Below are 25,509 nucleotides of genomic sequence, written 5' to 3'. Positions count from 1 at the left end.
TCGACCTCCAAAATGCATGTTTAAGACCTAATTCCCAATGTGATGATATGGGAAGATGGGCCCTTTGGGAGTAATTATTTTTAGATGAAGTAGAGAGGCACAGAGCCCATGATGAGAGTAGTGTCTTTATAAGTAAACAATGAGGGCCAGAATTTGATCTCTCCCTCTCCCCACTCCCTTCTACCCTGTCTCTCTTAGCTTTATGAGAATATAGCATGATGGGTGAGCATCTGCAAGGCAAGAGGAGGGCCTTCACCAAGAACCCAACCATGCTGACATCCTGACTTCACATTTTGAGCTTATGAAAAATAAATGTCTATTTAAGACATTTGGTATCCTGTTAGAGTAGCCTAAGCAGACTAAGGAATGGCACTTAATAGAAAAGGTTTGTTGACACTGACTCTAGAGCTTCCTCACAAACTGAGTTCTGGCCACAGAAGGACAGTTGGGGAACATATTCTAACCCAAAGTTTAGGGAAGTTAGTGGCTTTCCCAAAGGTTTATGATTCCCTGTTGCAAAAACAGGACTCAAGCGTTAATCTCTCTGACCTCAGCACTCAAAATCTTAACCTTTTTTTCTTTATTATTAGGCTCTTGAATCTCTTTACCAGTGTATTCATTTATAAATCCCCATAAAGGATGCATTTGGGGAAACAAATGATGTCAGGCAAACATGCGTCATCACATTGTTTTAATTTAATGTGCACTGAGCTGTAGCTATGCTCTAAAATAATAACTCAGAAAAAAACGGTAAGTATTTAGTGTGACATATAAAAACCTAGTGTGGCTCTGTGTGTAATGACTATGTGCCAACCAGTTAATAAATCTTCAGAACAACAGCACTGCTCCCAATAATGTTTTATATTCCAAAATGATTAACTTTAAACAGTACTTTATATCCCTCATGTATAATGCCTCAGATCCCATGGGATAAGCAAACCAATCTCCGTGTTACTGTGAAACAGAACTAAAATATGACAGGATTTTCTGATGACTCTGAGGAGGTGAAGGGCTCCTATGGGATTGCCAAGTTAATTAAAATAAGCATAGGATTACTATACTCTATTATAGTATGATTATGCTCTCCCCTCCTTTTTTTGTTACCTTTTAAAAGATTTTACAGTGAAGGTCAATACGAGAAAAATTGCATTTTTCCCACCTTTGCTTTTGAATGGGTTAAGTTTCACTATATTTAACAGAACCAAAGCTTTTCTAGGTTGGAATTCCTTGTAGATCATCACCTAATGTGTAAAGGAAGAAAAGAACGAGAAAGAAATGGTCATGAAATACTTGTAATCACAATGGGCATAAGTATTCTCCACCTTATAGTTAGACCCACAGAACAATCTCAGACAAATAGGTCAATGTGATGAAGTAGCAGAGAAAGTTGGAAAGACAACAGGCCTATATTGATATCCAAGAGTAAACACATAAATGGGATTCTTTTTCTTTAAAATATTACATTTAAAATATACTATAGCTGTCTATCTAGCATTTGCCACATCCCCCCCAAATGAGAGAAGGCTTTCATTTAGGTAGGACTACTTAGACTAAGATACAAAGTTACAAAATTTCCACACCCTCTTCAACATATACCCTGAGTTACAATTGATAAAGTCTTATTATTATTTTTTTAAATTTTTTATTGTTATTTCCCCAATACAATTTTTTTTTCTACTGTACAGCATGGTGACCCAGTTATACATACATCTCTACACTCCTTTTTCTCCCATTATCATGCTCTATCATAAGTGACTAGACATAGTTCTCAGTGCTACACAGCAGGATGTCATTGCTAAACCATTCCAAAAGTTAAGAGTTTGCATCTATTAACACCAAGCTCCTAATCCATCCCATTCCCTCCCCCTACCCCTTAGCAATCGCAAGTCTATTCTCCAAGTCCATGATTTTCTTTTCTGTGGAAAAGTTCATTTGTGCTGTATATTAGATTCCAGATACAAGTGATATCATACGGTATTTGTCTTTGTCTTTCTAACTTACGTCACTCAGTGTGAGTCTCTAGTTCCATCCATGTTGCTGCAAATGGCATTATGTCATTCTTTTTTATGCATGAGTAGTATTCCATTGTGTATACATACCACCTCTTCCGAATCCAATCATCTGTCAAAGGACATTTGGGTTGTTTCCATGTCTTGGCTATTGTGAATAGAACTGCAATGAACATGAGGGTGCATGTGTCTTTTTTAAGGAAAACTTTGTCCAGATATATGCCCAAGAGGGGGATTGCTGGGTCATATGAGAATTCTATGCATAGAGTTCTAAGGTATCTCAATACTGTTCTCCATAGTGGCTGAACAAGCTTACATTCCCAACAACAGTGCAGGAGGGTGCCCTTTTCTCCACATCCCTCCAGCATTTGTTATTTGTGGATTTATTAATGATAGCTATTCTGACTGGTGTGAGGTGGCATCTCATGGTAGTTTTGATTTACATTTCTTCAATAATCAGAGATGTTGAACATTTTTTCCTGTGCTTGTTGGCCATTTGTATAAAACTCAAATACCTGGGAATAAACCTGACCAAGGAGGTAAAGGACTTATATGCTCAGAACTATAAAACATTAATCTAAGGAAATTAAAGAAGATATAAAGAAATGTAAAGATATTCCATCTCCTGGGTTGGAAAAATTAATATTGTAAAAATGGCCATACTACCCAAAACAATCTACAGATTCAGTGCAGTCCCCATCAAATTACCCATGACATTTTTCACAGAACTAGAACAAACAATCCAAAAATATATGGAACCACAAAAGACCCAGAATTGCCAAAACAATTCTGAGGAGAAAAAACCAAGCAGGAGGCATAACTCTCCCAGACTTCAGGCAATATTATAAAGCCAACAGTCATCAAGACAGACCAATAGAACAGAATAGAGAACCCAGAAATAAACTCAGACACCTATGGTCAATTAATCTTTTACAAAGGAGGCAAGAACAAAATGGGAAAAAGACAGTCTTTTCAGCAAGAATTGCTGGGAAACCTGGACAGCAGCATGCAAAGCAATGAAACTAGAACACACCCTCGCACAAAAATAAACTCAAAATGGCTGAAAGACTTAAATATAAGACAAGACACTACCAAGCTCCTGGAATAGAACAGAGGCAAAACATTCTCTGACATCAACCTTACAAATGTCTTCTCAGGTCAGTCTCCCAAAGCGACAGGAATAAAAGCAAAAATAAATCAATGGGATCTAATCAAATGGACAAGATTTTGCACAGCAAGGGAAATCAAAAAGAAAACAAAAAGATAACTTACAGAATGGGAGAAAATGGTTTTAAATGATGCAGCTGACAAGGGCTTAATCTCTAGAATATACAAGCAACTTATACAACTCAAGAGCAAAAAAGCCAACAACCCAGTGGAAAAATGGGCAAAAGACCTAAATAGATATTTTTCCAAGGAAGATGTACAGATGGCCAACAAGCATATGAAAAAATGCTCAATATCCCTGATTATTAAAGTATTTTAATTCCATTGGCATACGAAGGGTAAAATGGGCTGGCTTCAGAAAACAGACAAGGGCCTTTTGCTATTCATAGGAGGTACTACACAGTGTCCATTGGGACTGAAAGAATCCTGAAGTTCATAAGTGAAAAAAAGGTATGATGCATAATTAGAGCTTTATGTGCTATTTCATAATTACGTATAGCAAGCTATCATTATTTTACAGAAGGGATAGCTGAGGCTCTGAGGGGCTAAATTACTTTTCCAAAAACATGCTTGGTTTGTAGGAGACCCAGGGTTTGATCATACATGTTTCTAGCACATCATGCTGCTTCTGGTGTGATAGCCACTTGTTCTCTCTCATCCAGGTTTAACCCACCCTACCCATTAGTTCTTCCTAGCAACAATAATTGAGCATAGCTTGGCTTTTGCAGGTCAGAGATGATGGTTGCCTGCCTTTCAAAGCTATCACGTTAGAGAATTCATGGTCAAACACCATGTCCATTGAAGTCTTTTCAGTCCCAGGAATCAGGAAAATTGGATTCTAAGCAGGGTAAATAATGAAGGTAATTTAGTGGCACATATAATTACTATAATGATTAACTTCCAATAAGCCTCGATACACTAGCTCAATGATATCTCCAAGGATTTGGTTTTCTCCATCTTTATCTTCTACAACGTTCATTTCATTCTAAAACTCATCCCTTCAATATTTCAAAAAGGAAAACAGAAATATCCTGAAATATATGGTTCCTTTTTCATACTGAATAGTAAAGGAACTGGCTTCAACCCAACAATCCTTACAAATCTTCATAGATGTAGTTTGATTAGACAACCCTATATCACATGCCCAACCCTGAATCAACTATTGTCTCTAGGAAATTGAATGTGCCAATTGTTTTAGCCTCAGTCATATGATCCAGCCTTGAAGTACAGAAAAAGCAAATTTTTTGGTAACCACATGAATCCACAAATAAAAATGAGGAGTTAACAGGAACAAAAAAGGGGATGGATGCCAAGGAAGTATATCAATCAAAATAGGTTAGATTATGTTGTGGTAACAAATTATCCCCAAATCTCAACAAATATTCATTTTTTGCTATTCTTTCATCATTGCCAGCAGGGAGTTCTGCTCTATGTCATCACTGCTATCCATGGCACTGTTTTCAGAACAGCCCCTTTCTGGACCATTGCCAAACAATCTACGAAAGGGAAAAGAGAGCATGAGGAAGAATGCCCTCAAATTTATTTCTTTCTTTCTCTACTTTTATTTATTTGTTTATTTATTTTTGTCTTTTTGCCTTTTCTAGGGCTGCTTCTGAAGCATATGGAGGTTTGCAGGCTAGGGGTCTAATAGGAGCTGTAGCCTCTGGCCTACACCAGAGCCATAGCAACGTGGGATCCAATCTGCATCTGTGACCTACACCACAGCTCAAGGCAATGTCAGATCTTTAACCCACTGAGAGAGGCCAGGGATGGAACCTGTAATCTCATGGTTCCTAGTCAGATTCATTAGTCACAGAGCCATGATGGGAACTCCTAGAATGCCCTCACTTTTAAAGAGTCATCACATCACTTTTTATTGAATATCAAAATCACATCACATAACCACATGTAACTTCAAAGGAAGAAGGGAACTACAATATCACCCTTTTCATGGAAGGGAAGGGCTGGAATATTTGATAAATATTCTAAGAAATAACTAACAAATAGCCGTAATATCTACCCTGAATTGGAGACAGAGGGACATTCTGAGTTCAGACACCATCAAAAGATTTAAAGAGGATGATGTTATAAACTTGAGGAATTAGGGCCTCTCTCACTGGGGAAGAGGTTGAATTGTTGTCAGATACTGACTTAATTCTTACCTCCTTCATTTATATTTCCATTATATAAAAATAATAATTACATCACAAGGTTTATAACAGAAGGATCAACTAGAATAAAGAAAATGTATAGAGTAAGGATTAGATCATTAAAACATTTTATCTTCTATTGTATGGCTAGACAATAAATTCAAGGACCTGCATGACACTCTGTTAAAACTCACAAGCATTCCACTTACCCAAGAGCTAATGAAAGAGAAACAATCAGAAAAAATCCAAGGCTAATTTTAAATTTAACTTGCAACGACCAGTGATACTAAGATTTAAAAAGCTTATCTGGATGTTAACAGATGCATCATCATAGCTTCTTTTTTTTTACTTCCTAATAAAAGCAAACAAAAAGCAAGAAAATAAAATAACTTTTTGAAGCCCTTGCCAGAAAAATATATGCTATGTAATTCTGATTTAAAAATCAATCTTGACAAAGATACCACAAAAAAAGAAAATTACAGGCCAATTTCTTTGATGAACATAAAAATCCTCAACAAAATATTAGCGAACCACATCCAACAATACATTAAAAGGACTATACATCATGATCAAGTGGAATTCATCCCAGGGATGCAAGCATTCTTCAATATCCACAAATCAATCAGTGTGATACACCACATTAACAAGCTGGAAGAATAAAAACCATATAATCCTCTCAATAGATGCAGAAAAAGCCTTTGACCAAATCCAACACCCATTTCTGATAAAAACCCTTCAGAAAGTGGGCATAGAGGGAACCTACCTCAACATAATAAAGGCCATATATGACAAACCCAGAGTCAGCATCCTTCTCAATGGTGAAAAGCTGAAAGAATTCCCACTGAGATCAGGAACAAGACAAGGATGTCCGTTCTCAACACTACTATTCAGCACAGTTTTGGAAGGCCTAGCCACAGAGACCAGAGAAGTAAAAGAAATAAAAGAAATCCAGATTGGACAGGAAGAAGTAAAACTATCACTACTTGCAGATGGCATGATACTATACCAAGAGAATCCTAAAGACTCCACCAGAAAACTGTTAGAGCTTATCAATGAATTTGGCAAAGTCGCAGGATACAAAATTAATACACAGAAATTGACTGCATTTATGTATACTAACAACAAAAGATCAGAAAGAGAAATTAGGGAAGCAATCCCATTCACCATGGCATCAAAAACAATAAAATCTTTAGGAATAAACCTACCTAAAGAGACAAAATACCTGTACTCTGAAAACTATAAAATGCTAATGAAAGAAGTCAATGATGACCCAGACAGATGGAAAGACATACCATGCTCTTGGATTGGGAGCATCAATATTATCAAAACGATTATACTATCCAAGGTAATCTATAGACTTAATGCAATCCCTATCAAATTACCAAGGACTTTTTTCACAGAACTTGAACAAAATATTTTAAAGTTTGTTTGGAGCACTGAAGACCCAGAATATCCAAAGACATCCTGAGAAAGAAAAATGGAGCTGGAGGAATCAGGATCCCTAACTTAGGACTATACTACGAAGCTACAGTCATCAAAACTATATGGTACTGGCACAAAGACAGAAATACCCATGCACCTAAAGCCAACTAATCTATGACAAAGGAAGCAAGAATATACAGTGGAGAGTAGAAAGCCCCTTCAATAAGTGGTACTGGGGAAACTGGACAGCCACATGGAAAAGAATGAAACCAGAACACTCCCTAAGACCATACACAAAAATAAACTCAAAATGGATTAAAGACCTAGATATAAGACCAGATACTATAAAACTCTTAGAGGAAAACATAGACCAAACACTCTCTGACATAAACAACCACAACCTCTTCTCAGATCCACCTCTTACAGTAATAACAGTAAAAACAAAAATAAACAAATGGGACTTAATTAAACTTAAAAGTTTCTGCACAGCAAAGGAAACCCTAAACAAAACGAAAAGACAACCCGCAAAATGGGAGAAAATCTTTGCAAATGTAGCTTCTGACCAGGAATTAAGCTCCAAAATTTATAAACACCTCCTACAGCTCAATACCAAAAAAAAAAAAAAAAAGCCATCAATAAATGGACAGAATATCTATAGAGACAATTCTACAAAGAATACATACAGATGGCCAAAAAAACATGAAAAGATGCTCAACATCAGTAATTATTAGAGAAACGCAAATCAAAACCACTATGAAGTACCACCTTACACTGGCCAGAATGGCTGTCATCAAACTGTCTACAAACAATGCTGGAGAGGGTGTGGAGAAAAGGGGACTCTATCACCCTACTGGTGGGAATGTAAATTGGTGCAAACACTATATAAAACTAAAAATAGTATTACCATTTGATCCAGGAATCCCACTCCTGGGCACCTATCCAGAGAAAACCATGACTTGAAAAAAACCCGTGTACTCCAATGTTTATTGCAGTGCTATATACAATAGCCAAGACATGGAAACAACCTAAATGTCCATCAACAGAGGAGAGGATAAAGAAGATGTGGTACACATACACAATGGAATGTTACTCAGCCATTAAAAGGCAAGAAATAATGGCATTTTTTAGCAACATGGATGAACCTAGAAATTATCATGCTAAGTGAAGTCAGTCAGACAGAGAGACATGAACATCATATGCTATCGCTTACATGTGGAATATGAAAAAAGCACACAATGAACTTCTTTGCATAACAGATAATGGCTCACAGACTTTGAAAAACTTATGGTTTCCAAAGGAGACAGGTTGAAGAGTGGGGGGAATGTGCTGGGGGTTTGGGATAGAAATGCTATAAAATGGGGATGTGATGATTGTTGGACAACTAAAAATGTAATAAATTTCATTTAAAAAATAAAATATCTGAATATGATTAATTAAAAAAATCAATCTTGAAAGGTCTTGGAGAGAATAAATAAAAATAAATGAGAAAGAGAACGGCCTAATAGAAAAGAGGAATTCAAGATATTGCCTAAAAAAGAAGTATGGTGGGTAGCCTCTGATGAGACCAATTGGCAAGAATAAATCGAGAAATTAAGCAATAATGCCTTAAGAAGAAAACTTTATTTTCAATGCTAATATTTCTTAGTAAAGGAAAATGAGTATCTTAATCACTTTAGGCAAACCCAGTGGTTAAGTTATGTCACACAATTTTAAGAAGTGGGAAATGTAATGATTAGAAGGTCTTCCTAGGTATACGTACCTAGGGATCTTGAACTCTAAGATTTTTCGTTAGTGATATCTATTCAATTAACTGTGACAGTATCTTTGAGTTTAGAATTTAAGTGTCTCAACCTTAAGCACTTAAAAATGTGTGTTTCTACCAGTCAAAATGGCCATCATTAATAAATCCACAAATAACAAGTGCTGGAGGGGCTGTGGAGAAAAGGGAACCCTCCTGCACTGCTGGTGGGAATGTAAACTGGTACAGTCACTATGGAGAACAGTTTGGAGATACCTTAGAAATCTATACATAGAACTTCCATATGACCCTGCAATCCCACTCTTGGGCATATATCTGGACAAAACTCTACTTAAAAGAGACACATGCAACCTCATGTTCATTGCAGCACTATTCACAATAGCCAGGACATGGAAACAATCCAAATGTCCATCGACAGATGATTGGATTCGGAAGAGGTGGTATATATACACAATGGAATACTACTCAGCCATAAAAAAGAATGACATAATGCCATTTGCAGCAACATGGATGGAACTAGAGAATCTCATCCTGAGTGAAATGAGCCAGAAACACAAAGACAAATACCATATGATATCACTTATAACTGGAATCTAATAACCAGCACAAATGAACTTTTCCACAGAAAAGAAAATCATGGACTTGGAGAAGAGACTTGTGGCTGCCTGATGGGAGGGGGAGGGAGTGGAAGGGATCGGGAGCCTGGGCTTATCAGACACAACTTAGAATAGATTTACAAGGAGATCCTGTTGAGTAGCATTGAGAACTTTGTCTAGATACTCATGTTGCAACAGAAGAAAGGGTGGGGAAAAAAAATGTAATTGTAATGTATACATGTAAGGGTAATTTGATCCCCTTGCTTTACAGTGGGAAAATATAAATAAATAAATAAATAAATAAATAAATAAAAGCTGTTTTTAAGGTTAAAAAAGAAATGTGTGTTTCTTACTTCATTCAGCAAATACGTGTTACATTGCAACCGTGCATAGTCTGGGGGGAACAGAATGGTGAACAGTACAGATAGGAGTTTGCTTTGCTAAATTCCTTTCTTATGTGAGGGTCCTAGGGATTTGACTTTGCCTAAGGTTGGTTCATGGCTGTGGAGATAAGACTAATGGAAATCCTCAAGTCAGAATTCAAGGTCAAAAGGAATACCGGAACCATAGAAATTCATGAAACAGAGAAAAGAAAAAAAAAAAAAAAATCCAAAGGTTCTACGAGGCAAGGTATACAGATAGAAGCAAGGAAGCAAAAGAATAATAATAGCTAATGATTACACCAGGCCGATTAAGAGCCATGAACCACAGTTCTAACTTTCACAAAGCAACTGAGTTAAACCTCACAAGGAGGCAATGAAGCAGGCTTTTATTATCCCCACTTCACAAATGAGAAAATAGACATAGAGATACAGAAACTTAAGTTACTTACCCAAGATCACATCCATCAGCCTAGCTGCAGAATTTGTGCTCTTATGAACATGATGCCACTGAAAGAACTAACATAGAGCAAATAGGTTCATTTTCTCTTCCTATTTTCTAGTTGGAAAATGTTAAACTTGAAGGAATTAGAACATTAGAACATAAAGCAGTTCTGATTTTTTTTTTAATGGAATGCTGATATCAACTCGCCTACATAGGAATAAATCATTTATTTCTGGAAAGATATTTGAGTAATCTACAAGCATTAAAGATTAACAAAAGCCACATGCACAATAGACTAGTTCCAACAACTTTAATGATACAAGTTTTCCTGAGGCAGAGATCAAGTATATCTATGTTCATAAAACATGAGATGATAAGGAATAATGATTATACATTAAATTAATATACAAATGGATGAACTATAAATGACTTAAAAATTTAACTGATTTTTCTTTTCAAACTTCTTTTTTCTTAAGCAATTATTAATAGTCTTTGTAGAAGAATTAGGAACTTTTCAATGACACAAAGACAAAATAAAAAATAATTATAAAATTCCTGAAATAATTCAGAATGTATTAAGAATGCACATCAGGATATACCACACCATTTAGTCCCCCTAACTTCCATAGGACTAAGGAATGGGGCATTCATTGCAATGGTAACTCATTGGTAAGATTCACTAAATGAATTCAATGCTTTTAATTGAAAACGTTTCCCTGTGAACACTTAATTATTTTTACAAATTTGTTCTGTCTTTGGTGTTCAAGCCCTGGGACCAAACCAAAATAAAATAAAAATAAAAAACCTCCACACAGCTATCAAGAGATGATTTTGGCTTTTGGCATAGTTGATGGTATGTGTTTATTCAAATGCTCCAATTAACTAAGAGCACAAGGCTCCCACAGTCTCAGGCTGTTTTGCTAGATAAAATACAGAATGCTCCATTAAAACTGAATTTCAGATAAAAATAAGCAATTTTCTAGGATAAGTATATCTCAAGCATTTCATGTGTTTGATTTGTTTTCTCCTTTGCTAACAAGTCTGTCACCAAGGTCTAAGAAGCAGGGGCTTGCCCTAGGAGAAGGTTGCAGCACCAAATGTGTGTCTGCCTGTAACTGGTTCTGTGACCTTGAATGAGTTGCCTTTCCCCACTGAACCTCACTTTCCTCATTTGCAGAGAGAAAAGAGTTGAACTAGGTGAATTCTGAAGTCCATTTCTTCTGTCCATTTCTTGATTCTACTAGTCTCTAACAGTCTGGATTATATGCAAAGCAGAGAAGAATGATGTCATTGTTTGTAAAATGTCCTGTGAGGCAGAGAAATAAATTATGAACCATTCACTTATTATCATTCTCTCCAAGAATAAGAGAAAAAGAACAACAACAGCAAATTAAACAGATAATGAGGGGAGGACTCGTTTGTCTTCTGGAGAATTTCAACCAAAAAAGAGGGTGTGCCCTGCGGTATATGCTTCTCGGAAACTCACCGGCTCTTCTCCTTGGAGGTTACCATTTGTTCCACCTACAGGATTCCAAAATTAAGAACTGACCTCTTTTGTGAGGAAAAATAATTTTTTTTTTTTTTTTGTCTTTTTGTCTTTTTGCTATTTCTTGGGCCGCTCCAGCAGCATATGGAGCTTCCCAGGCTAAGGGTCCAATCAGAGCTGTAGCCACCGGCCTACACCATAGCCACTGCAACTCAGCATCTGAGCCACATCTGCAACCTACACCACAGCTCACGGCAACACCGGATCGTTAACCCACTGAGCAAGGGCAGGGACCGAACCGCCAACATCATGGTTCCCAGTCGGATTCATTAACCACTGCGCCACGACGGAAACTCCCAGGAAAAGTAATTTTAATGCATTTATAAGACACTAAAATACATAAAGCTGGGAGAAAATGCTTTTAAAAATATATTTGCATTTATGTAGGGGATAAAATGCTGAATGTAACTATTTCAGTTCAAGAAGTTCTGTGGTCTTATTCTTTGCTTAAAAAATTATTTTTTTGTGGAGTAGTAGACAGTAGCAGGATACAAAGAGATGGCTCTGCCATTGCCATCTTTCTAACTTGGCAGGACTAATTCACACCCCTTGTACCACTTTCCCTGAGTGTTCTATGTGAAGGATCACCCCCAACGCCTTCATCACTCCATTGTACTTAATTGCTCACTGCTTCCCCTTTCTGTCTTGAAGTAAATCAGAAATGCAAAGAATTACATGGAATATACGTGTGAACAGAATACCAGCTTTTCTTTTCCCAGGGATTAAAAACACACATCTTTAATTTCTATATATCGTGAGCACCATTTCTTTTCAGAGAAGCATAAAAACACCAAGCAACTTCCCACCGTGGCAAGGAATTTCAGGAAATCTTTTCATACCAAGACTAGGAACACAGAACCTTGAACACTGGGCTAATTTGGGAAACTCGCCGTGTAGCACAGGAAATATCCTGTGAATTTTTTGGTTAGGAAGTGTATCACATGCAAGTGCAGATGTTCCCTGGATTAACAAATTCTTCCTTTAGGAACTGCGTTTTTTAATGGAAGGGAGCACAGTGGAATCATGAATGTGAACTCCGCAATGAAAAGTGCCACAACTCATATGCCTAATCATAGTGAAATAAAAAGTTAGAGACAGGTGGTAAACAGGTTGCCTTATTTTGGCCACCGCGAACTGGAGTGTTAAACCATAAGCTACATTAGGCTTGTAAAATTTGAGATTCCAATTCCACCTAATCTTGTAGATTGCCCTAAGTATCTTCTACAAGCCTTCAATTCTGTTTATTATTTCCTGGGCCATGTACACAGGACAATGAGCAAGACAGAATCAAAAAACAGAATTCTCAGGCAAGGTTTCTCAACCTTGACTCTATTGATATTTGGGGTAGAATTTTTTTTTTTTTTGTAGTAACTGTCCTGTACATTATAGAGTGCTAAAATAGTACACCTGGATTCTATGCAGATGACAGTAGCACATCAACCCCTTATTGTGACAACCTGACAACCCAAAATGTTTTCAGAAGGCATGGCAAAATCAATCAAGCTAATCCATGAAAGAAGGGACTTAGATTCTCAAGACGGGATATAGAGTCTCATAAAATAAAGCCCAGAAGTAAATATATAAAGATGCCCATATTTCTTCTATGTTGTGCAATTCTCATAGTGATAAAGACAACGATGTAAATTGCACAATTTACTCAGACACCACAGACATTTAAGATAAATAAAATATGTTGATTGTAAATGTTGGTTTTTTTCATCTCCAGCCAAACATTTTGTTTGAATGTTGTCTCCCTGACTATTCACTCTGATATCATCTATACTACTCAAAACTCCACTGTTTTCAAAGTTCTCATTGTGGTTCAGAAGGTTAAGGACCCGACATTGTCTCTGTGAGGATTAGGTTTGATCCCTGGCCTCCCTCAGTGGGTTGTGGCTGAGGTTGAAGATGCATCTTGGATCCAAGGTTGCTGTGGCTGTGGTGTAGCCCTAGCTGCCCGAGCTGCAGCTCCAATTTGATCCCTAGCCCTGGAACTTCCAAATGCTGCAGTTGCAGCAATAAAAACAAACAAAAAAAAAACCTACAAAAAATACCTCCACAGTTTTCAACATACAATAGATTGCTTTAATTGATCTATATATTCCTTCAAGATTTAGTCCCTGCTTATTCACTCAAACCTCCTCTCTCTATGTCACATGCATTTTCAAAATCATCTGTATCACCACATTGGTCCACTTCTTAGCCTGGAGTGCACGTCCCATCATGAAACAGTGCATTCATTTAGCATAAATCCTTTGTTTCCTCCTTTTATTTTCAACACTAGGCACAGTCCCTGGCATAGTAATGTCCACTGTTTTTTATTTTTCTTAACAATGAAGTAAATTAACAGTAATCCTAAAAAAACTTCTTAAATGGCTTCTCTACATTCTTCCAGGATACAAATCACCTCTGCTTCTTCAATTTCTCCTTGCAGTCAAAATTAGATATAAAGGTGATTGAAAGAATAAATGTTCTCCATTTCCCCACCTGAGAATCTAGAACTCTAGTTACTGATCAGAAAATTTAAATTGGCTTCTCATGTATTTATTATCCTGATAATCAGGTTTTTCAGTAAAAGCGTCTGCTGTATAGCGTGTAAGACATAAAAAGTGAAAGAAGAAGCTATGCCTAAGGACTTAGGTGCTCTAAAACTTTTCTGGAATTAAGTAGTTTACGTGCATTGGTGGTGCAAAGAAAGTAAAATGATATTAAACCAAAATAATGATGTTTATCTTGAGAAGGTCAATCAAATAAAAATGAGGCTTCTTTAGAAATAGCAGGAAAATCATTATGGAAAACTAATTAAAACACTTCACTAATTCATTAGGATAAATTTATTTTATTTTTTGGCCAAGGAGGATTCCCCTTGGAATCCAAAATGTCACTATCCAGAATTGTATAGTGACCTTAGAACCAGCATGGCCAGTCTAGTCCTCTTCTTTCATATAAAGATTCTGTTTTAGGAGTGAATTAAAATTTATTTTCTTTTTTTCATGCCACATTAACAAGATTTATAGTATATGAGAGAGCAGACAATGTAGTTTTCCTATCAGTTCCCTGAAGCTGTTACAAGCCTAGAAAATAATCTAAATAAAGTCCAGAGACAAAGAAATCATGAATTGTCAAGCACAGAAATGCCACATTAAGTCATGTTTCATCAGTCACCAAAATTAATTCTGAATTTCATCAACTCATGCACAAAGTGTCCAAAAAATGTGCTAGGAGACGTATAAGATTAACATGAAGGACTGAAATAAAACACCAAAGCTGCATTTATTTTCTAAATGTGTATTTTCCATTGGTAATCAATGAGAACATGAAAAAAGGTCTCTAGTTAAAACAATGTTTGGCCTAAGAACTGCTACAGAACTTAGTGGTGGGGAGGGAGTAAACCCCCCCTTTAATGCAGGAGTTTGCAAACTTTTTCCTTGAAAGGCCATATAGTAAATAGTTTCGGCTTTGTGGGTATAGAGTGTCTGTGCAACTACTCAATTCTGCCCTCATAATGGGAAAGCAGCTGCAGACAACAATGAATGGTCTATGTTCCAATAAACTTTATTTGCAAAAACAGGCAGTGGGCTGGACCTGATGGGAGGGCAACAATTTACTGTCCACTGCTCCTTTAAAGTACAAGCAACCAAGAAGGAGATCAGGAGGTGGAGTTTGTTATTCTTTACTAATTTCTCAGTAGATACAATGTTTGCATTTAATACTGCACAAGCATTAATTTAAAATGGAACCTCCAGTGACTCTGAACAGGCAATTAGTTAAAACAAGGTAAACGTGTAAAGTGCCTGTCAGCTATCTGATCTGCCTCAATCCACACATGTTAAGTCAGTGAAGGAGCAGAAATGTAATTTTCCAGAACACACAACCCTACTGCTCTGCATGCCTCTAATGAGGAAAAGCTAATTATTTTATTATCTCAACATAAACCTCCCCAAATTAAATATTTCCAGGGTTATAAACTGTTTGCCTCCAAGCTTCATTAAAAGCTTAAAACAAGCTTTCACTTTCACAGGCAACACTCTTTGTTTCAGAGTTCAAATAAAGCCTTGACATTTTTCCAGAGCTTTTTTCCTTTTCACGTAAAAAATAAGACCCTACTCATGTTTACCTCCACACCAAAAAGAAGGTTCAGTATATCCTGTTGCTAGAAGAGTCTAGAAATTGTGAAAGTTGGAAAGCTTTTCAAGGTTTTCCCTTTAAATTTAGCTCTAATCTCATTAGTATTAGCTGATTTTCATGTGTGCCAATTATACATTGGCACTGGCACTTTATCTTTTTCACATATATATTCATACACAGTCTTCCATACACACACACACACACACCCTTAGTTTTTTTATCCTCCAAGCTAAATATCCCAACTATTTTCATTCTTCTTTCCAAATTTTGCATTTTAAGATCTGCCAAAATTTGGCATTATAACCTCATTTGGCTGAAACTTTTATCTCAATGTATTTAATCCCATGAATTTAAATTTGAGAACATATAGGCAGAGAGATAAGCCAAACAGCTATTTGGTTCCTACATTTTCTGATATGTTATTGAACCTGTAAAGCCCAGGGTTATCATATTTCTTTTTCTCTTTGTTCCAGAGTCAACAAAAAGCCACACTTTCTTTAAGTCATCAAGTAAAAAACTAAGTCACAAGTGGCTATTCCATCAACATTGGAGTTAAATTCTTTCCTATGTTTCTACAAGGGGAGATATCAAGTTGGCCTTTAATTTCCATTACTTGTTTCTGATAATATGTAATTGTATTCATGCTTTTACTTCCACAAGCTTTTAAATACCTCTTATTCTCCATTCTGTCTGTTACAGATTTTTAAAGTGTCCTTTAATCTTCAAAATACCCAGTGCCAAGCCATGACCAATTACTACACATGCTCCCTGTTCTTACTTGAAGTTTGAAGCCTTCAATTACCAAAAATAAACGAATTATCTTGGAACTTTGGTGGCAGAGGACAAAACAGTGATTGTTACCTGCAACAGAATGCCTGCCATAAGAACTGAGCTACCAATCAAAGAAGGGATGTGTTTCCACCCACTTGATTGCTTCCTCAGGGAGGCCACTAAGGGGAATGGGGATGCAGAACTAATCCCTTTATACTATTTTAGAGAGGAGCTTGTAGAAATGTCATAGAGCTCTGAAATCTTCCATAAAAGCCTATAGTAAAGCCTTGTCCAAAGCCTCAGGTAGGTTTATTGTGTGTTCTCATATGAAGTTCTTTTTTTTTTTCTTTTTTTTTTTTCTTTTTTAGAGCTGCACTTGAGGCATATCAAACCAGAGCTGTAGCTGCCAGCCACAGCTACCACAACACAGAATCCAAGCCACATCTGCAACCTACACCAGAGCTCATGGCAATGCTGGATTCTTAACTCACTGATAGAGGTTAGGGATCGAACCCGCATCCTCATGGATCCTAGCCAGGCTCGTTAACACTGAGCCAAGACAGGAACTCCTCATATGAAGTTCTTAAGAATTGCTTGTGGAAGGAAGAAAAGGAGGAAAGGAATTACTTATATGCCAGTTCCCTTGGTGCAAATGACCAATAGTTTGTTTTTGTTTTCTTCCTAAGGGTAAAGGCTGGGATGGGTGTGGATAGGGGACTAGGAGTGGGAAGACCTTTGTGGTGATAAAAATGCCCTGTACCTTGACTGGGGTGGCGGTGCATGAATCTACACTTGTACAATGACACAGAAGTCTACACACACTTTGAACCCAGGTCAATGTCCTGGTTATGATATTCTACTACAGTTACATAAAATATGGCCATTAGGAGAAGCTGGAGGACAGGTTCAAGGGACCTCTCTGTAACAATTTTTGCAAATTTCTGTGAATCTATAATTATTTAACAATAATAAACTAGGAAAAGACAAAACAAAAAAAAACTCTTCCTAGGAATACCCAATCCCTGAGGGACTCCCTCTCCCTTCCCTCCTGCCACTTTGGCCAAGGACTCACTAGGTTTCAGTTTGTTCCTCTGATAAGCTGGGCCTTCTACCACCATAGAATTTCACAACTCCCTAAGCTCTGAAAGCTCTCTCCCAGACCCTAGGTCATTCAGATATCAGATTTCAGCATTCGAAGTCATTTCCGCACACCCAACCCCCTGCTCCAGATAAAGTCATCTCTTTGTTACTGTCAGATCTCCCTTTACTTCTCCTGTAGTAATTTTGTCAGAACCTGCATTTACTTTATGGGTGCACTGGTTAACAGCCAGGGCTCTGGAGCTGGACCTCATGTTTAAATCTTAACTCTCCCTAGGGAGTAACTCAGCCTGCTTTTATCTAAGTTTCCTTGTCTATAAAATGGTCCACAACAAACCACCTCATTTCCCCTATATCCCAGCTGGCCCTGTGACTCAAAATCATCAAGAGAATATCGTAAATGAGGCTGTGCCAGTTCCAAACCTGTGCTTTAAAAAGGACTGGCAGCACCCACATTGTGTTCCTGGAAACCTTCAGTAGGCAAGTGAGAAGCTGGCTGGAGGGAGCACATAGAGAGATCGCAGGAGAAGGTGAGGCCCTGTGAACAAAGGGAGAGGCACAAACTGGACTACTTCAGGCTCTAGCTGACCAGAACATAAAGTAGACACCAGGGAGGCTAGCAGAACACTGCAGCTGCAACCAGCCCAAACGGCAGAACTGTGAACAAATGAAACTGGCTGTTTTGGCTAAAAGGCTTTGTGGTGGTTTGTTGTGCAGTGATAACCAAAACAATGGGGCTAGTTATTATACCGCCCTCTAGTGTTCGCGCATTAAATAAAGTTAATAATTATAAAGCGTCTATAGGAATGCCAGCCTAAAGTGCTTCAGTGTTAGTTCTTACTTTACTTAGTTTTATTTTTTTTAATTACAAATATATGCATTAGCTACTACTATTATAATCACAGATTTTTCTAACTAAAAGAGCAGTATCATTCAGTATGTTCTTTTATGAGTTGCTTGAAGTTGAAAAGGTATAACTAGTCATCTGGAATTTTTTTTTTTTCTTTTAATCAGGAAGGAGGGCTGTGAGAGTCCCCTTGTCACAATAACTTGATGTGTAAGAGTATTAGAATGAGTGAAATATACAAATGCATATCATATTCTTTTCAGATTTTCTCAAGATAAGGCATTTTTTTTCTAAGTATTTGAACTAAGTTTTCCAAGCACCCAAATGCCATACCTGATTCCTCCCCCCACCCCTGGGTTATTTGTTTTTTATTGTCAGAGGAACCCATGAAGGGGTAGGAACCAAGAAAATCTTTGGGAACATTTGTAATTTGTTTTTAAGTTTAAGTGGACTTTCCTATCTTTTCCAAATGGGAGAAACTAGATCTCTAATACCCCAAACTTGATTCTTCTCAAAATGTATTAAAAAAAAAAAAAAAGTTTGGAAAAAAAAAAAAAAGAAGAAAAACTAAGAGGAATTTGGTTTCTAGGTTTCTCAAATTCAAACATCTTATCAGAATTCATAAGACAATGTCAGTTCCTAGTCCACAAAGCTCACATTCCTGAGGGCCCAGGGGACCTCAGCTTTTGAAGCTGCTGCCTATTCCTCTTGACAAGCACTTTTATTGGAAGGAACGCACAGAGAGAATTATTCTTTAACTGCTCAGGAAAGTAAAGACATTTGTTTTATCATTATAAATCTATTCCACCAGCTGCAGGTAGTAAAATTCAGCATTTGGTCAGACAAGCCCCTAAAGAAGATCCACAGTGGGTCAGGATGACATCTTGGGAAGGAAATGGAAAAATGTCAAATTCATGGATGCACAGAATGGTGTTTGCCAGGGGCTGGAGGGAGGGGGAAAAGAGAGGTGATGGTCAATGAGTACTATGTTTCTATTATGAAAAATAAGTAATTTCTGGAGATCTGCTATACAACATACTATCTATAGCTAAAAATACTATATTGCATACTTAAAATCTGCTAAGAGGGTAGATCTTATGTTAAGTAGTCTTAACACTCAAAAAATAATAAAGGGAACAGGAGGAATCTTTGGAAGGTGATGGATATGTTTATGGCCTTAATGGTGGTAATGGTTTTACAAGTGATTATTTCACTCCGAACTCATCAAGGTGTATGTATTAAATATGTACAGCATTTTACATGTCAGTTATATCTCAATAAAACTGCTTAAAAAAAAAAGATGGCTGATCATGAAAATAGCACTTAAGCCTTGATTGTTATCCTTGGCTCAAGTATGAGGGCAATCTTGCCTCTACAGTAGTGAGGGGAGAAAATGTGGAATTTTGTGTGGATAATGAGAAATCAGAAAATTCAGGATCAAAAATGATTTTTTCAAAATTATTCTTACTGAAAAAAATAATTCATTTCTTCATCAGGGTCAATCTTACATTTAGGGATATAAGTTTGATGTTTAAGATTTTTTTTTCTTTTTAGGGCTACACCCTCAGCATGTGAAGGTTCCCAGGTAGGGATCAAATTGGAGCTACAGCCGCCAGCCTATACCACAGCCACACCAACAGAGGATCCGAGCCGTGTCTGGGAACTACACCATAGTTCATGGCAATGCCAGATCTCCAACCCACTGATCAAAGCCAAGGATCGAACCAGCATCCTCATGGATACTAGTCGGATTCGTTTCTGCTGCACCATGATGGGAACTCCTGCTTTTTGATAATTTGAAGAAATATAGATTATTTCCATCAAACCTGGTAAAAGTAAAAATGTAGTCAAGTAGTATCTAGCATCATGGGAAGAAAATACATCTTTACAGAGTAACACAGCATCGAGAACAGGCATGGAGGAAAGGTACGGAAAAAGAGGTTAAAAGTGTTGGGATGATTTGGCTTTTATTTGTAAGTGGTTTACAGTGTAAATATCAACAGAAGGCTTAATTAAATAGAGTTGGGAGACCAGAAGAGGGAGCGCTCATGCTCTACAAAGATAACAGAGCCCTACAGGCAGAAGAAAGTCTCCTTTCCTTTGGCCAATGGAAAGCCAATGAAAAGCCATGGACTCTTTGTTTACTACAGCCCTTCCAACTTCCTTCTCCTTTCTGTAAGAATTCACCTTCCCTTGCAGTGTGGAGACTTGAACACACATGGCTCAACATGTTGGCTGTCGCTGAGTTCACGATTCTCTGCTGATCTCATATTAACCTACTTCTTTTGTTGGAGAAATAACTGGCAGGATTTATTTTAGGTCAGCAACATTAAATACAGCAAAAGAAAATAATACATTTGAAGTGAAACGTAATGACCACAGGGAAGGGGAATAACTTTAACAACCATATATTGAGCACTGCATTGTACACTGGATACATGTTATCCTTCGAACCATCCTGTGGGTAGATTCCATTTTATTAACAAATAAAATACCACTTAAGAGTTGTGTTTTGCAAATATATTTTGAAGGATGTATTGACAATTGAGTATTATAGAACCTTTAAAAGATGAGAAATTGAATTCTGGAAAATCTGTGTGTGTATTGTGTATATATGCCTATATATGTGCATATATATGTGTGTGTATATATATATATATATACACAATATGTATGTGCATATATATGTGTATGTATATATGTCTATATATATATATATACACAATATGAAATTTGTGATATGCTTCTGTCTGCTTAGTCACATAGGTCTTACGTAGGTTTAAAACATTTCTTTGCTATTTTCCAGCTCCTATTGTGGAGGCTGCAACATGATGCTTATGATGCATGCTTATGACTTAGTAGTTTCAAATCTGAGCTCAATCACTCACTAGCTATATGTCCTTGAGAAAGTTTTTTAAGCTCTTTAAATCTCAGCTTCCTTAACTATAAATGAGAGCTAATGATATCTACCCCATAAGGTTTATTTAAGCTTTAGCATACTGACTAGTATAAAAAGCTCTCAAAATTAAGGTGTTAGTTTTGTCTCTTTTCTTTACTGTTCTGTTTCTAACACTTTGGACATTAACACAGAGTATACAATCAATAAGCACTTGCTGATTGAGAGGATATATTTATTATTTATTCCCTCTTGCAAAAAAAAGCATGCATATATGATATTTTATAAGTGTATGTATATATACATGACAAATGATATACATCTCCCCAATGGACCTGCATTGTCAGAGGAGCCTTGGGTTTTCATTTGGGTCAGAAAATGAGAATCAAACATATATGAAGAAAAGCAGAAAGCTTCTCAGCTAAATGAATACATCAGGCTTCTGCAGCAATTTTTTTTTTTTTTCAAAGAATCCAGATTCCATTAAGTTGAGGTCAGCATCTCCCATTGCACCTCTTGTATGTTTCCCCTCCCCAGACATTTATTTCCTGACATCTCAGGGAAGACTACAATACACAAAGAAGAAATAGAGTTGTAACTGCCCCACTAAGCCAACAAGACCCCAGTATAAGATGAGATAGCTCAACATTTACTCACTTAAGGGAACTCCCTGAGACTGAATATAAGAGTAGAACAGAAAGAGAAAAGGTCTTGAGTGTTTGGACATGAAATATGCCCAATGTCCAGAGTCACATATAAAGATATTCACTGTCTTCATTTGCTCCCATTCAATAAAAAATGCAAATTCTTCTTTTGGCGGCAAAGCTAACATTAACTGAGAGACTTCCATGGGCTACTGTTTGTGCACACCTCTTTACATATATTGCCATCTTTATAACTCTAGTTTTTAGATGAGGAGACTGAGGTTTAGATACATGAAATAAACAGCCCAGTCACCCAGTTGGCAAACTACGTTGTTCTTATGCCAAGTCAGTCTCATTCCAGAATGCACACATCTTAATCTTATAACTTGTAGCCATCCAGGAACTTTGTGGGGTCAATTACCTCTTGAAATGAGCAAACCTCCAGAGAATATGACTGTCTTCCTTGTTGTATAGAATTCCTATTCATGGTAATATTTGCGGTAAAGAAATGTTCAGCTATTCTTAAACATCCTACACTCTATTCATCAACAAATGTTTTCCTGGGTTCTTCTTAGGTGTCTGTTTAATCCTACGTGACTTTTTAAATGAATCTGTCATTAAATGGATAAATGAAAAGTTCACTACAGACATTCACTCATTTACAGTAGCCATTTACAGTTCACACATCTGTTTTCACATGAATAAATTCATCTAATTCTCAAAACAAATCCCTAGGATAGGTTGGTTTTCTCCTACCATTCTCCAAGTTGAGGCTTAAGGACACACAGAGCTTGTTAACATCACAGCCAGTACCCAAGCCTAGGGCTTCCCTCCCTAAATCACAGCTACCTCTGACCAATGACACTGCACTTGGAATCCATCCAGAACAAACCACCCCCTCCATCAGATACTCCCTATCAGCAAATGAGCATAAGCATAGCTGTTGGGTTGATGGTTTAGTGTAACTAAATATTCATCAAAAGCAAGCATATTAACAGCTACACACAATAATTAAACCCAAATTAATTTCCTCAGTTAATACATGCCACAGAATTAAATTAAACCTCAACAGACAACAGAGCAGACTGTAACTATTAATCCTCCCATAAGTAACAATAATTATTTTTGCCAACATTTATTTCATTTGCATATATAATGTTACATTGCAAATGTTCACATACCAGTGATGATTCTCTCTGCTTTTCCAGATTGTGAATTCCACGGTATTAGTCCAAATAGTCTGCCAGCAGAAATATTCAGGGACCTAGTTCAAGAGTAAACTATTAACATTTAGGGTAGCCAGGTTCATTAACAATAGCGCGATATTCACAACGGGGTCCAGTGATTGTAAATGGGTATGCAAAATTAACAGATATAAACCCCATAAATGACTAAAGACTAATTTCATGCTAATACTGAATATGCCTACAAGTCGCATATGAAATACTTCAAAAATTAATATTTCTATCATTTTGTATAATTATTACAAGAATCCACAGTGATTTTCCCTGATTGGAAAATTATGTTTGTAAAATTTACTGAAATATTTTTTCAATAAATTCTTAATAGAGAATAAGTCCTGGGAATACAACAGTGCAAAAAGTGACACAGTTCCTTTCCTTGTAAATTTACTTTCAGTGGGAGACAGACAGAGCTACAGCTATAAACCAAAGAGTTTATGCAAAAGTGTATAATGCCTACTTCAGGAAATACAGTGGTGGGGAAACTAATATGAATCTGTCACTCATTAGACTGTGAAACTTCGGGTAAGCTGTTTAACCTCTTTACGCTTCAATATTTTCAACTATAAAAATTGGTATAAGGATCAGATATAAAAATGATAATGACAGTATTTGCTACAGTCATTACATGCTCTCTATATACCAAGCATTGTACTAAATACTTTGCATGTGCCTTCTTTTTTTATTTACAGCAGTTCTATAAAGTGAAATTAACATTATCAGTACTGCCATTTTACAGGGCTACAGAGGCTAACTGTAATCACACAGGTAGTATGGGATGATAGCTGGTTTTGAATTTGCTTAAGAGGACTTTAGAGATATTCTTATTAACTATCAAGTTATTTTGCCAACTAAGTAAGAACTCAGAAACAAACATTAGCATCCTTCTCCCTTTATATAATCAGCAGCCAGGACATTCACTGAAAAGATTAATCAGTCTTTTTCCTTTCCAACTACCAACTGACATTTTACAGTTTAACTGGTTGTTCAACCATGACAAAAAAAAAAGCATAATGAAACTCTTAATAACAAAAATGTTGTCTCTAGCGGGTAGAGTTCTACAGTTTTCATTCAAGCATATGCTACATCTGAGAAGAAACATATGTGAACTCTAGCACAGAGCTGTTTATTGGCAACTGATTAATATTTCCTTGGCTATGAGCTGAATGGGGAGTTGAGAGTTCTTATAAATAGAATCTAGAAGATGATCACCCTCTCACTGTTTAAGTTTTCTTAACGCAACAGAAAAAAAAAAAAATTGTGACTTTGGGCTAGGAATACTAGCTGCTAAATAAATCAAGGAATTGGCTGCCTATATTAAGTCCTGACAAATAATGTTTTCCAAGAAATACTTTAATACTATTAAATAGACCAAAAAAGGATATAGAAAGAGACTACATAAATAAATCCTAGAGTTCTTTCATTGCACATACTACTAGCTGCAGCATAATGCCCATAAAATGTTATATCGGCCACGCATGGTTGAATTGTTTTGTCACAGACAATTTGTAAATGTAACCAATTTCAGTTTTTATCTTCCCAAAGGAGAAGGACTTGGCCTTCTTGTCTGAGGGATCACTTCTACTTCCTTGGCAGAACCTCTTTCTTCCTTTGAATTGTATATTTGCCTGCCTCTCTGCCCTATAAGAACCAGTCCTCCTTCTGATGGCTCCTGCTTTTTGTGAGGAATTAATATAGGGTTTCAGGGAAGTTTATTATTTTTCCAGAGTCAGGTACAACCTAGCCAAGATATGCTTCTTATTCCACAGGACAGTAGTGGCATGTGATCTAAACTGTTTTAATCACTCAGAATTTATTTTTATTTTTTAAGGTTTTTTATTTTATTTTTTGCTGAGAGTATTGGTAGAAAGGCATTCTCTTTTTCCTGCTTTTGTGCAAAAGGAATACAGAGCCCCAGGAGATTCAGACAGCCACCTAGGGACCCAGGGAGAGCTAGCTTTTAAATGTAAACAATACAAACAAAGAAAGGCAGAGAAGAAAGGAAGGAAGGAAAAAAGGGAGTGAGGGGAGTAAAAAAGGAAGAAATTCTGACCTCATTGTAAGGATGGATCAAGTCTAAATAAAAATAGAAGCAGCAGTGGAATTTTATTTTATTATTATGTATGCCAATAATTTTCCTTTATTGTTCAGCCAGTTTGAGTTGGCTTTTCTGTTATCTGCATCATGAACATTCTTACAGATACCAACTTATAAAAAAGTGTATAAGAAAAGCCCATAGTCCATAAATCTTTTGTGCATGTGATAGCTTTCCTTTTTTATTTCTCAGAATTTTTGAGCCTATATAATTTTCCTTATCCCTTCCAATGGGTGACTGAAAAATATATATAACTGATTCAAGGACCCAACCTGGGTTCTAGTCTTGAATCACTGGAGTTAATAATCAAGAGTA

This window comes from Sus scrofa, chromosome 13 (genome assembly GCF_054392235.1).
Source record: "Sus scrofa isolate SSC_HxYL_T2T_F1_AM1 chromosome 13, Sscrofa_HxYL_maternal_Yorkshire_Landrace_v2.0, whole genome shotgun sequence".
NCBI classification, from domain to species: Eukaryota; Metazoa; Chordata; class Mammalia; order Artiodactyla; family Suidae; genus Sus; species Sus scrofa.
This window is presented reverse-complemented; position numbering follows the sequence as displayed.